General features: G+C 43.3%; 1 protein-coding gene and 1 non-coding gene across 23 annotated transcripts in view; one reads left to right on the top strand and one right to left on the bottom strand.

Moving 5' to 3' along the window:
* Positions 1-12,313, bottom strand: part of ABLIM1 (actin binding LIM protein 1) — a 353,609-nt gene that overhangs the window by 227,978 nt on the left and 113,318 nt on the right. The window contains exon 1 of one of the 22 annotated variants that reach the window (XM_033181905.1): positions 1,296-1,428. The exons of the other annotated variants lie outside the window; for them this stretch is intronic. The gene's annotated coding sequence lies outside the window, so the exon portion shown is untranslated. Of the gene's footprint in view, positions 1-1,295; positions 1,429-12,313 lie in introns of those variants that run through there. 22 annotated transcript variants of the gene reach the window in all.
* Positions 5,247-5,346, top strand: LOC117069971. The gene has a single exon (XR_004431743.1). It is a non-coding gene; the product is annotated as a small nucleolar RNA U13 (small nucleolar RNA).

The raw sequence follows: 12,313 nt of genomic DNA, 5'->3' as shown, positions 1-12,313 counted from the left end.
CAATTTAATGCTGAACTGTATTCTTCCAACATAGTGATTTGATTTCAGCGAACATTCACTCATTCATTTACTCATCACTCACAGCTTTTTTTTTACATGCCAGGTACTATAATGGAATAAAAATAAGAGCACAGCTCTCCCCTTGCCCTCAGAGAAGACCTCAGTGTATGAAAAGGGAGAAGCTTATAAACAGGCAACTCGAACAAAGATATGCAGAGGATGCTATGAAAACACAGAGGAGGACAAGGCAAGAGGTAAGATCAGGCCTCCCTAGAGGAGGAAAAGCTTAACCTTCATCCTGCTGGGCCTCAGAGGAACTGGGGAGGCCGTGCCAGGCAGCAGAACTGCACATACAAAGAGAGGCCCAACGTGAAAGGGTCCTTCAAACATCTGTAACAAAGAAGACTGATGCGGGTGTTTGGGGGTTAAGAGTGGGACGTGATAGAAAGGTTTAACCGTCAAGAGCTTGAAACATATGATTCTGGGAAATATGATTAAACCAGTGGAATGAGAAGCCTAGGGAAGTGAACAGGGGTTATTGGTAACTATAAATAAATTTTTAAAAATGCTAACTATTTAATGCTTTCCCAAATAGCCGAAACCTCAAATCCCTCTCCATTCATGCCCTTGCAAGATGTAGAAGTAACTGGCCACCACCTATCATCTCCATCCTCAGGAGAATAAAAGTTAAAGTAAGACTGCTGTTTTGGGGGAACCATATTCCATCAACAAACTGGATGTGGCCGTGGGGATCCAGCATCCTGGAGGAACAGGAGGCCACAACGCAGTACATCTCCTTGCCAGCAGCAGACGCCTGTTACTACTTTGCCTCTCAAAGTAGCCTAGTCAAAGCCATCAGTCAGGAGAGCGGGTCTGAGGGCAGGAACCACATGCTGGTTCTTACCAACTTTCCCAGGATATATTTTTCATGGCTAGCTCAAACACTTCTCTCAAATTTAAGACAGGGCCTTCACACCTGAGTTCCAGGGTTTGCAGGGAATTAACACCTTTTCCCCAACACAGCCTCTCAATGTCAGCAGGAAGATGCTATAGAAAAGTTCCACAGCATCTTGAAGAATATGCTGTCTTTTTGACAACAAAGCCATTTGCAGCCTTTGGCCTGCTATACCCAAGACGCTTCCCCTAGCCCTCTGACATACAGGTCTGGGGTTGTGGATTACTGAATGGGGTAAGAAGGGCACACTAAATGTAGTGTTATGTGTTCTGCTTAGTTTGAAAACAGGTTGGTATTGCTTTAAGAAACAATAATGTACCCAAGAGGTTCTCTCACTTACCTGATAATCTGAGTATCTGGGTCTTGGAAGACCACTCCGAGTGAAGACAACCCCTGGTATGCTGCACCTAACAGAAAGGTCTCAGCAGGTGCCTGAATCAGATGTGAACCACCTTTCTCTCTTCTGGGATATGAACTGCTTTTTCAGGGAGGGGACTGCCAAGTCTGCTTTGGTCCCAGCTCTCCAGTCCAGAACATTCTGCTTTGGAATTTGGACTCAGCTGACAACATAATCACTGAATCCTCTCCAGATATCCTTGGGGCTTTTGATAATAGTGCCAGTCTCTTGTTTGTTTGTCAAGAAGGTAATTGCCCTAAATATGTTATTTCATTTGTACGAGACCCAAAAGCTCCAACGGACAGAAAGAAACACAGGTTCAAAAACTTCACTGTAATTTCCTACAGTAGAGTAAGGGAACATTCCATACAGACAGCCTGTATTTATGAGCGAGAGGAAGGAAATCTTTGCTAATTTTCCTGGCAACAGCAATTTACTTTATGGGAGTCTTCAAATTTGAACTGCTGAAGTACTTAATTAGCAATATTATTTACAAACTTTAGGTGTGCCAGTGTTCAGCATACCTCATGAAGGACCACTTTTATGATCCTCAGGCTGAGGCAGAGTGACATCGTGGTGGAGACCATGAACCTGGGGGTCAGGCAGACCTGGCTGTCAGGCAGACCCAAATCTAGTACTTATGTGACCTTTGGCAGGTCTCTTAACTGCATACGCCCCAGTTTCCTTCTCTGTAAAATGAAATAAAAGTAATTCCTGCTTTGTTGAGTTGTTGAGAATATCAAACATGGAAAAATCATAAAACACATGGCACAGGCGAGGTGTGGTGGCTTGCGCCTGTAATCTCAACACTTTGGGAAGCCAAAGCAGGAGAACTGTTGGAGGTCAGGAGTTTGAAACCAGCCTGGGCAACAAAGTGAGACCCTGTCTCTACGAAAAAATCAAAGAATTAGCTAGGCATGGTAGCATGTGCCTGTGGTTCCAGCTACATGGGAGGTTGAGGCAAGAGGATCACTTGAGCTCAAGAGGTGAAGGCTGCAGTGAGCCCTGTTCGCACCACTGCACTCCAGCCTGAGAGACAGAGGGAGACCCTGTCTCAAAAACAAAACCAAACAAAAAAAGACACTTACTACAATGTTTGAGATATAGTAGGCCCCCAGTGAATGACAGCTGTTCTTCTAGAATAGTACTACATCTACAGTCAGAAGCTGCAGAGGCTGTTTTGTATGTTTACTGATCTATTTCACTGATATATGTTCACTGATATATTTTTGCGGAAGCTATTGTGTATGTTCTCTGATATATTTGTTTTGCCCACTTTTCCCATCTTCTTGCTAATTCATTGCTATTGTTAAGTGGGGAAAACAATTTCTTCCCTTGCAACATCCAAGGGTTGTTTTGAGTATAACAAAGGACAGATACGCATGGGGACACTTGGAAAATCATGGAGTCCAGCACAACTCAAAGCAGGGATTGAGCACCAGACAACAACAGGAAGCTGCAGCATCTTGAGATCTTTCTGACAGCTGCAGGAGGCCTTTGCCAAACATTCCTGAGCACCCTGCCAGGAGCCGCTCCTGAACACTCTGGGGCTTCGTAGCACAGGAACACACATGGCTGCAGGAGGGCGCACTTCCTCTAAGCACCTGTCCTAAACAGGATGCTCTGAGCACACAGTGGCTTCCTGGGAACCCCACGTCCTGTGCAGCATCTATAGTTGTGGGCCTCTATTGTTTCACAGCATGGAAGGCAAACAATAGAAATTATTTTTAACAATAATAAACAATTTTTCTTATTTTATTTTTTTAACTCAACCTCCATAGAGATTGTCAAAAATGACTAATGCTGACTATATTGCAACTCTATTATTATTACTGAAATTAACATTTACCGTATGCTTCTGTGCACCACTATACCAAACACTTTGATATGCACGTTCTCATTCTTTAAATTTATTTTTATCTGTATTTACAATTTTTAAAATTGAGACAGGGTCTTGCAATGTTGCCCAGGCTGGTCTTGAACTCCTAGGCCCAAGTGATCCTCCTGCCTCAGCCTCTCAAGTAGCTGGTACTATAGGCCCACACCACCATGCCCAGCCAGGTTCTCATTGAGTCCTCATAATCAATACTGCCCTCAGACACAGGCAAATAGGGCCCCTGCCCTAACCCCATTCCTTCCTCAAAAATGTCTAAGTGCGCTCTGGTACCTGGGATCGCTGGGGCCAGCAGTGCTGTCCGGATGGGGAATCTGAGCCTTCTCTTCACAGATCTCTCTAGTGATCCTCTGCATCTCTCCCATACTGGGCAAAGGGTTGGCCAGATGCCCCAAGGAACCCCAGGAGTCATGCCAATGGGGTTTCCTGGGGCCCTGGAGCTGGCTCCATTCTAGGAGACGAGCCTAGCAAGCAATCACTTCCTCAGGCTGGTGTGGCATTTCTTTCCCATGATTGAAACAGATTGAGCTGTTGACACAAGTTGTTTATATAGACAGGAGCCCTACAAAAAATATTTGCCCAGGGCCCCATCTACTCTAGGGATAGGCCTGCTCAAAGTGATCATGTAAGGTATGCATTCCCTGCCTACCTTAGGGACAGAGAAACGCACTTGGAATTACTAACTTCTCAAAGTAACACATTTAGTGGGAGTCAAATGCTGGAATGTCTAACCTCCAAGTCACAACACTTAACTAATCTCCCAGATTTCCTTATCTGCCTCCACTAAGGTATGGATATCGCAATAATGATTACCTTTCCTGTATCCAGAACTCTCTCTGATACTGTTAATTCTCTTGTTCCCTCGTGAGGGAATCTGCTGATAAGTCATTATCCAGCATGCTTTCATTCTGACTTCCCCTTGCCTTCCTGCCTTCTCCTCCCAACAGATCTTATCTCTCTTTCAAGAGCAACAGTGGCTCACTCCAAAAATATCTGATTTGAGTCTCTTTGAGTAGAAACCTTCCACAGAAGCACCGAAGTCATTCAGAAGAAAGCGTTAGCTCTGGCAGAAATCTATATGTTTCATTTTTATTCCTATTTGTGGAATAAAACGTTTTTTCCTCAACAAAGGGATCCTAGGTATCCACTAGTATGTGGATCTGATTTTTGAGGGAGGTGTCCTTTGCTGCAATAGGTATAGTCAGCTGGTTCTGAACAGTCTTCTGAGCAGAGCTTGTAAGGGGACTGGGAAGAAGGTGTGGCTTCTCCATCCCCACTCCCTGCTACCCTAAAAAGGGATGTGCCTGGAATCATGAAGAGAAGCTTGTTAAGAGTAAGAAACAAGGAGCTGTCGCCATCAGCAGCTGTCAGTATCCTGTCCTGCCTGAGCACTGACCTGCTCGTCAGCCTTCTCTGTCCCAGCCAAAGCTCTGTATAGTCCCAGTGAGACACCGCCTCACACCCACTAGGATGGCTAGAACAAAAAAGTCAGATAAGGCCAGTCGTGGTGGCTCACGCCTATAATCCCAGCACATTGGGAGGTGGAGGTAGGCAGGTCACCTGAGGTCAGGAGTTCCAGACCAGCCTGGCCAACATGGTGAAACTCCACCTCTGCTAAAATTACAAAATTAGCCAGGTGTGGTGGCACGTGTCTGTAATCCAAACTACCTGGGAGGCTGAGGCAGGAGAATCATTTGAACTCGGGAGGCAGAGGTTGCAGTGAGCCGAGATCGGGTCATTGCACTCCAGCCTGGGCAACAAAGCAAAACTCCATCTCAAAAAAAAAAAAAAAAAAAGGCAGATAATAGCAAGTATTAGCAAAGATGTGGAGAACCTGGGACCTTCATATGCTGCTGGTGGGGATGTAAAAGGGAGTAACCGCTTTGTAAAATAATCTAGAAGTCCTTCAGAAGGTTAGACATAGACTTATTACATGACCCAGAAATTCCACTCCTAGGTATATACCCAAGAGCCCTGGACATATCATATGTCCACATAAAAACCTGTATATAATGATTCTTTTGATGTGTTCATGCATGTGCGTATGAGGTGTGCCACCCTTGAACCTTGTTATGACATTGGCACATTACCCATCTGACATGAAAAAAGAAAAAAAAACCTCGGATATGAATATGCATAGAGGCACGATTCATAAGGTCAAAAGTTGGAAACATCCCAAATGTCCATCAGCGGGTGTAAGGAGAAACAAATTGTGGAATAGCCATACAGTGAAATAGTATTTGGCCATAACAAGGAATAAAGTACTGACATGTGCTACAACATGGGTGAACCCTGAAAACATGCTAAGTGAAAGAAGCCATAAACGAAAGACCACATGTTATAAATTCCATTTGCGTGAAATATCCAGAATAGGGAAATCTAAGAGGCAGAAGTAGATTTTGATTTCTTAAGGCTGAGAGATGGGGGTGAAGAGGTTGGGGTGGGGAGGCAATAGCTAAAGGGTACGGGGTTTCTTTTTGAGGCAGTGAAAATATGTATGTAACACATCAGTAACATACTAAAACCCACTGAACTGTATACTTTAAATGGATGAATTTTATAGCCTATGAATTATAACTCAATACAACTATTGAAAGCTGATTGCAACAAAACAGAATATCTTAACTCCCTTACTTCGGCTAAACTGAATCCAGTTCAACTCTGGCTGTCCAAGAATGATGAGGAATATGTTATGCTCATTTGACTTACCTTCATACATTCAGAGGGACCATGGTTAATCACCTTCTGCTTCCTGTACTAATTCTAGTGCTGACTTCGACAAGGTGTGAGCAGTTGGGTAGATATCATCTTCATTAACAAAGGCAGCATGATAACTTCAAAGTCTGAAAACTCCCAAGTGCAATAACGCTATCCTGAGAGTGGGCCTTCCCCACCTCTTTCCCAGGCAGAGGGATGAGTGACACGTTTTAATGAGCTTCACTGAAAAGAAGCCTCAACAAGTTCTCTCAATATTAAAATGTTCTCTTTTTATTTTATTTTACATTTTTTAGAACATTTCACAAGGCGAGCCCTCCCTACACAGTGACACAATTTGGATCTCAACTTTACTTAGGTCATCTTTTGCTAGCCTCTATCTCCCGCCTTGAATATTTTCTTTCCATTCATCCTTTGTCATATGAAATAATAGCATCTACAGATAGAGATCTTTCTTTTCCATCATACTTCCTATTACTGATAGTTATTCCTACCAAGTTTGGAAAGAAATACATTTGTTACTGAAGATCATAAAATCCTGGACAAAAATATCCTCAGAATTTAGCTCCATAGCTGTACTTATGTTACATTCTCCATTTCTCCCACCCTCACCCCCATTAATTATATATTAAGGATAGTGTTTCCTTTGAAGAACATATTATGGAAGAATGATCTGGATAGTACTCTCTTAATTACGCCAATCACAAAACACAAAACCACGTCCAGAGAGGGTTATTTTACTTACCAAAAGGATCAACGCTGTTACATAAGTGCCCACGTGGGCAGTAGTCCTCAGGACAGAGATACAGCAAATGGGTGACAGTGGCACGCCTGTGAGCGGGGAAGGAGGTCCCAGAGACCCTCCGGTCCTCAACAATCAGTCTCCTTCTGTTCGAACCCCTGGCACTGGTTCTCCCAGATGAGGTGACTTTGCTTTTCTCAGAGCTGCACAATTTCCCCAGACACTTTAGACCAAGGAAGGCAGGCATCTTGGCATGGATTTCCAAGAAATGAGAAATGGGCAGCGGGGGCCCAAGGAGCGGAGCTGGCCCACAACTCTCTCTGTTCCCCTGGCTCCTTACTGTCTCCTTTTCTCACTGCCCAGCAAAGAAGATTAAGGCAGATGTATTTAAGTGATTACCCTCAAGAGCTTAGGGTGCCATATTCTCAGTCAGACAATTAGGTATAAAAACAGCCACTACCAGGAACTCCAGACTGTCAGTCTCAGACATGAATGCATATTTGAACATCAGATTAATATCCAGAACAAGAGAAAGAATATAGCTGTAATATCTACAAGAATTCTCCAGCAAATACTCCTAGAATATTCAGTATCATCTGGTAAGAGTACTGAGAATGGGGCTAGGGATATATACACATATTTTGTATAATCTAAAAATGTCTATCAGAAAAATCCCAGGGTAATAACTCCAAGTTCTCCAGTATTTCAGATCTCACAGGTGGAGGTGGGGGAGGCTCGATTAAAGATCCTCAGCTTTAACTTGTAACAAATCCAGCTCTCAGCCATAGCAAACAATCATTTCCTTTCCATTTTCTAGAAGGGAACCCCTCCCCTCAGTACCAGGAAAATCCTTCTGTCTCATTCCATTAAGCCAGTGTTTACTGTCTTAAAGTTGTTTCAGGGGTTTTCTTTGATGGCAGAATCATATGATGGAGACAGAATTAACATGTAGGTAGCTTCAGCTTTTCACAAAACCACAAGCTAGAAGGATCTTCACAGAATAAATGTATTGCTATAAAAAGGACAACCCCTGGTAATTATCCTTTACTCTTTAACATCCACACAGTAAGATGCAGTACAATATGTGACCGTATGTGACCGTCTACAACCATACAAAAGTCACAAGCCAAAATGAATAAACTCACACTCCTTCTCCTGTCATTGGGCTATTATGTTCTAATATAAATTTCTTTTTATTAAAACCCTAGAATAGAGCTATAGAGCTGACAAGGCCATCAAAGGTAATCTAGTCCAGTAGCTCCCAAATATTGCTGCGCACAAGAACCATCTGCCGGTATTGTTGCTCACGCCTGTAATCCCAGCACTTTGGGAGGCTGAGGTAGGAGGATTGCGTGAGGCCACTTCGAGACCAGCCCTGGAAACATAGCAAGACTCTGTCTCTACAGAAAAAAAAAAAAAAAAAAAATTAAAAGATTAGCCAAGTGTGGTGTCATGCATCTATAGTCCCAGCTACTCGGGAGGCTGAGGCAGGAGGATTGGTTGAGCCAGGAGTTTGAGGTTACAGTGAGCTACGATGATGCCACTGTACTCCTAGGTGACCAGGTAAGACTTTGTCTCAGAAAAAAAAAAAAAAAAAATTGTAGAACTTTTGAAAAAATACAAAATATATATATGGGATTCTTGCACGTAGGGGTCAAGAACTTACTTATTTTTTTTTATACTTTAAGTTCTAGGGTATATTGCACAATGTGCAGGTTTGTTACATAGGTATACATGTGCCATGTTGGTGTGCTGCACCCATTAACTCGTCATTTACATTTCTAAACATTCTCCCAGACTAGTGCCAGCACTCAGGAAGCACTGATCTATGCCAGCCTTTAAGATGAGGAAGGTAAGTCTCAGAGAAGATGTGACTTTCTCAGGACAATGCAGAAAGCCTAGGGTGGAGCCAGGACTTCCGATTTCCACACCATGACTCTTCCTATCCAATAGTCAGGTCCTTCCACAAAGGCCCCAGGCAGATGAAGCAGAGAAAGGAAATTCTTGCTTCTTTTGTTACTAGTTCCTCAACTATTGGCAACACAATTCAAGAACCTAAGAATTCCAATTGGCTGGAATTATTCTATGCCAATGGGAAGCACGGTGGGAATGAAAGAAACAGATGCTGTCTAGAGGCACTCAGACTGCGGTGGACTTGGGGAAAGTGGGAACATGGGACTTCTACCACTACCGAAGTCACACCTCAAAATTTCTGCTCCAAAATTCTGGGAATTAGGCCCAACACCAACCTCCAAAGTCTTCCTCTAAAAACAGTTTACAAAGCAGGTAAAACAATCTGTACGTGTTCTTTTCCCTGCTTGCCTATTTTGAAGAACCTTCGCATACGCAATGTAAGATGTTCTATCAATGTTTCTCAAAATGAGGGTAAGGGATAAAAGACCACACATTAGGTGCAGTGTATACTGCTGGGGTGATGGGTGCACCAAAATCTCAGAAATCACCACTAAAGAACTTACCCATGTAACCAAACATCACCTGTTCCCTCCAAAACTACTGAAATTAAAAAAAAAGAACGAAAAGATATACAACTGGAAAAAAGAGTGGCATTCATCCATCAAAAAAAAAAAAAAAACATATTTCCTAAAATGTGATTTATGGGCCAATTTGTTTAAGATGGAGATCCCTGAGGGCCACCTCAGCCCTACCAGGTTCTTCTAGAGTGTTTTCTAATAAACATTGTAGTGTGGAAACCCCTGCCTTTCACTGTTAATTCTTTCTTGTTTGGTTTCCTAGAGCTCTGCTCTTTGAAACTGAGAACCTGAGCAGCTACTTGCTTATATGTATTTACATGGTCTTCTTGTGAAATACAGATGCGTTTATACAGTGACACATGATGCAGCCACTTTGAAGGCAGGCTCTGGAACACAGTAACAACGCACGAACATAGACTTTGGACAGAAAAGAGATTATATCCTTCAAATCCAGCATCTTCCTGACCTGGAAAAAAGGTAACTGTTCCATAACAAAGTTGTTCTGCTTTCTTGGTCCCTAAACTCGTCAAGCATTGCCCACAAAAACTATTTCCACTGCATTAACTCTACCTCAATGCTTAGCCATCATATCTGCAGAGCATACACAGGACACTCCTAAATTTTTTTTTTTTTTACAAGTTTACAGATCCATATATTTAGTTCAAGATGCAACTGTCTTCTAAGAGACTGCAAAAGGGAAAAAATAAATTCTTATTCAATAATGGAATGATACGTAAGAATTTTGATAAGTTTTGTTAATTTTAGGTCAGGATGCAAAGTAAACTACATATGGATCATAAAGACGGCTAATGAGAACAACAAATGGCTGCTTGCTTTTAAAGACAATCGAACTACATATCGATGTGAGGGGAGCTGACTCCATTCTCAGGCAGTGGAGAGGGATGAGAGTTCAGATGCTGGCAGCAGTGACTGCAGACACCTGTGAACTAGGTTCCACTCCCCAAGTGCTCAGGGCTTTTCACTTACCCTCCTCCACATGGCTCCAGTTAAATACCTAGCAGAGGCCAAGCCTCCAGCCTTAAAAATAGACTTGCAGTGGTACCTGCCTGACAGCAACCTCTTCACGCAGGAAAGTACAGTTGGGGAAGACCCTAAAGAAGCACCAGTGGATTCAGGTCTTTCATCGCTTCCTTCTGCCACAGCCCACATGAAACTACAGTCACAGCAATCACAAAGGAGTGCAGTGGGTTTTGTGACCGTTTCTATGGTTCTATGATATGATATCACAATGCACCACATTACAAAGCTAATTATAATTACAAATGTTCAACTTCTGCCCAAGATTTTGCTGGCCTGTGTATCTTATCAGATAGGAAATTCCTAATCTTTCTAGAAGCAGTTCCACTGTACCTACTCAAGCTCTTCTATGATAAATTATGAAAATGAACCATCAGTGGGAAAATTCACCAAGGGGCACTGAGGACACCCAACCTTTGCACGCTGTAGGAGCTCAATAAACACCTGATGTGATGAGCCCCAGCCCAAAGCCAGGCGTTTTGGGGCTACACAGTGCTCGGGGAACAGATGCTTCAATTACTGGTCTTTCTTCATCAGTCCCAGTGGTTCTCCACAAATGAACATGGACTTTATTCTATATAGTGATTTAAGTCTTTTTCGCAGACAAGTGTCCCCTCCCTGCTTAAATCATCTGCTAGGATCTACTTGCTTCTCACTAAAGAATAAAATTTTGTCAGAGAGCAAATTGCCACCTTACAATGCGAATATTTACGGAATTTAGTTTGCTAAGGAAATGGTCTGCAGTTAGCCTGTGGCCTCATCAATGCTAACGGGGTTACTTTTCACTTTTGTTGTTGCTTTTTAATCAAAATGAACAAACAAAAAGACCTTGGCATGCCTTCCAAAAACACCTGCAGTTGCTCACAAGTCAGGATGATCTTTGCTGCTAGACAGAACAGATTAAGTGGGAAGGCTGTGAAAAAGGGGTGCAATTGGACTTCCAGGTAGCGACGACTCGGCCCATTTGAGGTTCTCCTGCTCAGCAGTGGCTATCCCTGCTCCCTGCTTCCCGCAAGTCCTAAAGTTCAGTCCTTCTGCATGGTCAGCCCTGGGCATCTTCTCTGCAAAGCCCAATGTTTAAGGGGTCTTACCCATCCCTCCAAAGCAGGCTGTGATTTTCTGAGCATACTGGCACAGGCTCCGGTCTGGGCAGGTCTCCTCTGGAAGGCCTGCTTCCTCCATCCCTCTGCATGCAGCTGCTTCTCTTCCCGTAATGCCACTTGCCCAAGACCTGCTCAAAATGGAACAAGCAGCCAAACACCCTCTTCCATATCTTCTCTATTAATAATTCAGATACTACATAAAATCTGCTGAGCATTCAGGATTGAGAGCACCACGGCACTCTGAGGACTGAAGCATAATTAGTTTAACAGGCATCAAGTGTCTCAAATTACTCTCTGACAATACTCTGCATAGGCAATGTTCCCAAAGTGCAATGAGAGGCAGGCTTGGAATGCCTTCAAGAAAGCAGCCACAGATGAAGATCAGCTCAGAGTGGGGTCACAGGCACCCCCTGAGCTCCAACTCCATATGTTAGACAAGACTCTCCCATGAATCTCCTCTGCAGAATCAGAGCACTAAGGTGCTGCCCACACATCACCAGCCACCAGGCTGTAGACTGTCAGCAGCCAAACCTTCTCCATGCCCTCAACACAGCTCTTCATCCTGCCCATGCTTCTTTTGCTTTTCCTGAAATTCCTCAACCTCCTTCTCATTGCAACTTTCTGAAAATCTACCTGTGCTTAAAAATGCAGCCCAAACATTACCTCCTCCAAACAGGCTTCCAGAATCACTCTGATTAGAATCAATTTCTTCCTATCTTGTCCCCAGACAGCAGCTCTCCCATGGTATTTACAATCCTGCCTTGTAATAAGGTTACCTATAGACTGTCTTATTTCTCCTGCCAGCTGCTAAGCTGCTGGAGTGCAGGAGTCTTGCCTTTGTCACCCTGTTTCCTTTGCATGAGGCTCTGTACATACTTGGTACTCAATGCCTTATAAATAACATTTGATAATTCTCTATAAGTCACTGTGAAATGTGAGTAGCCAATACTTGAAAAGGCAGATATAAAAGACAAAAC

Source organism: Trachypithecus francoisi, unplaced genomic scaffold (genome assembly GCF_009764315.1).
Source record: "Trachypithecus francoisi isolate TF-2019V2 unplaced genomic scaffold, Tfra_2.0 Contig01579, whole genome shotgun sequence".
In the NCBI taxonomy this organism is placed as follows: Eukaryota; Metazoa; Chordata; class Mammalia; order Primates; family Cercopithecidae; genus Trachypithecus; species Trachypithecus francoisi.
The sequence above is the reverse complement of the archived record's forward strand: the minus strand, read 5'-3'. Positions and strand labels throughout refer to the sequence as shown.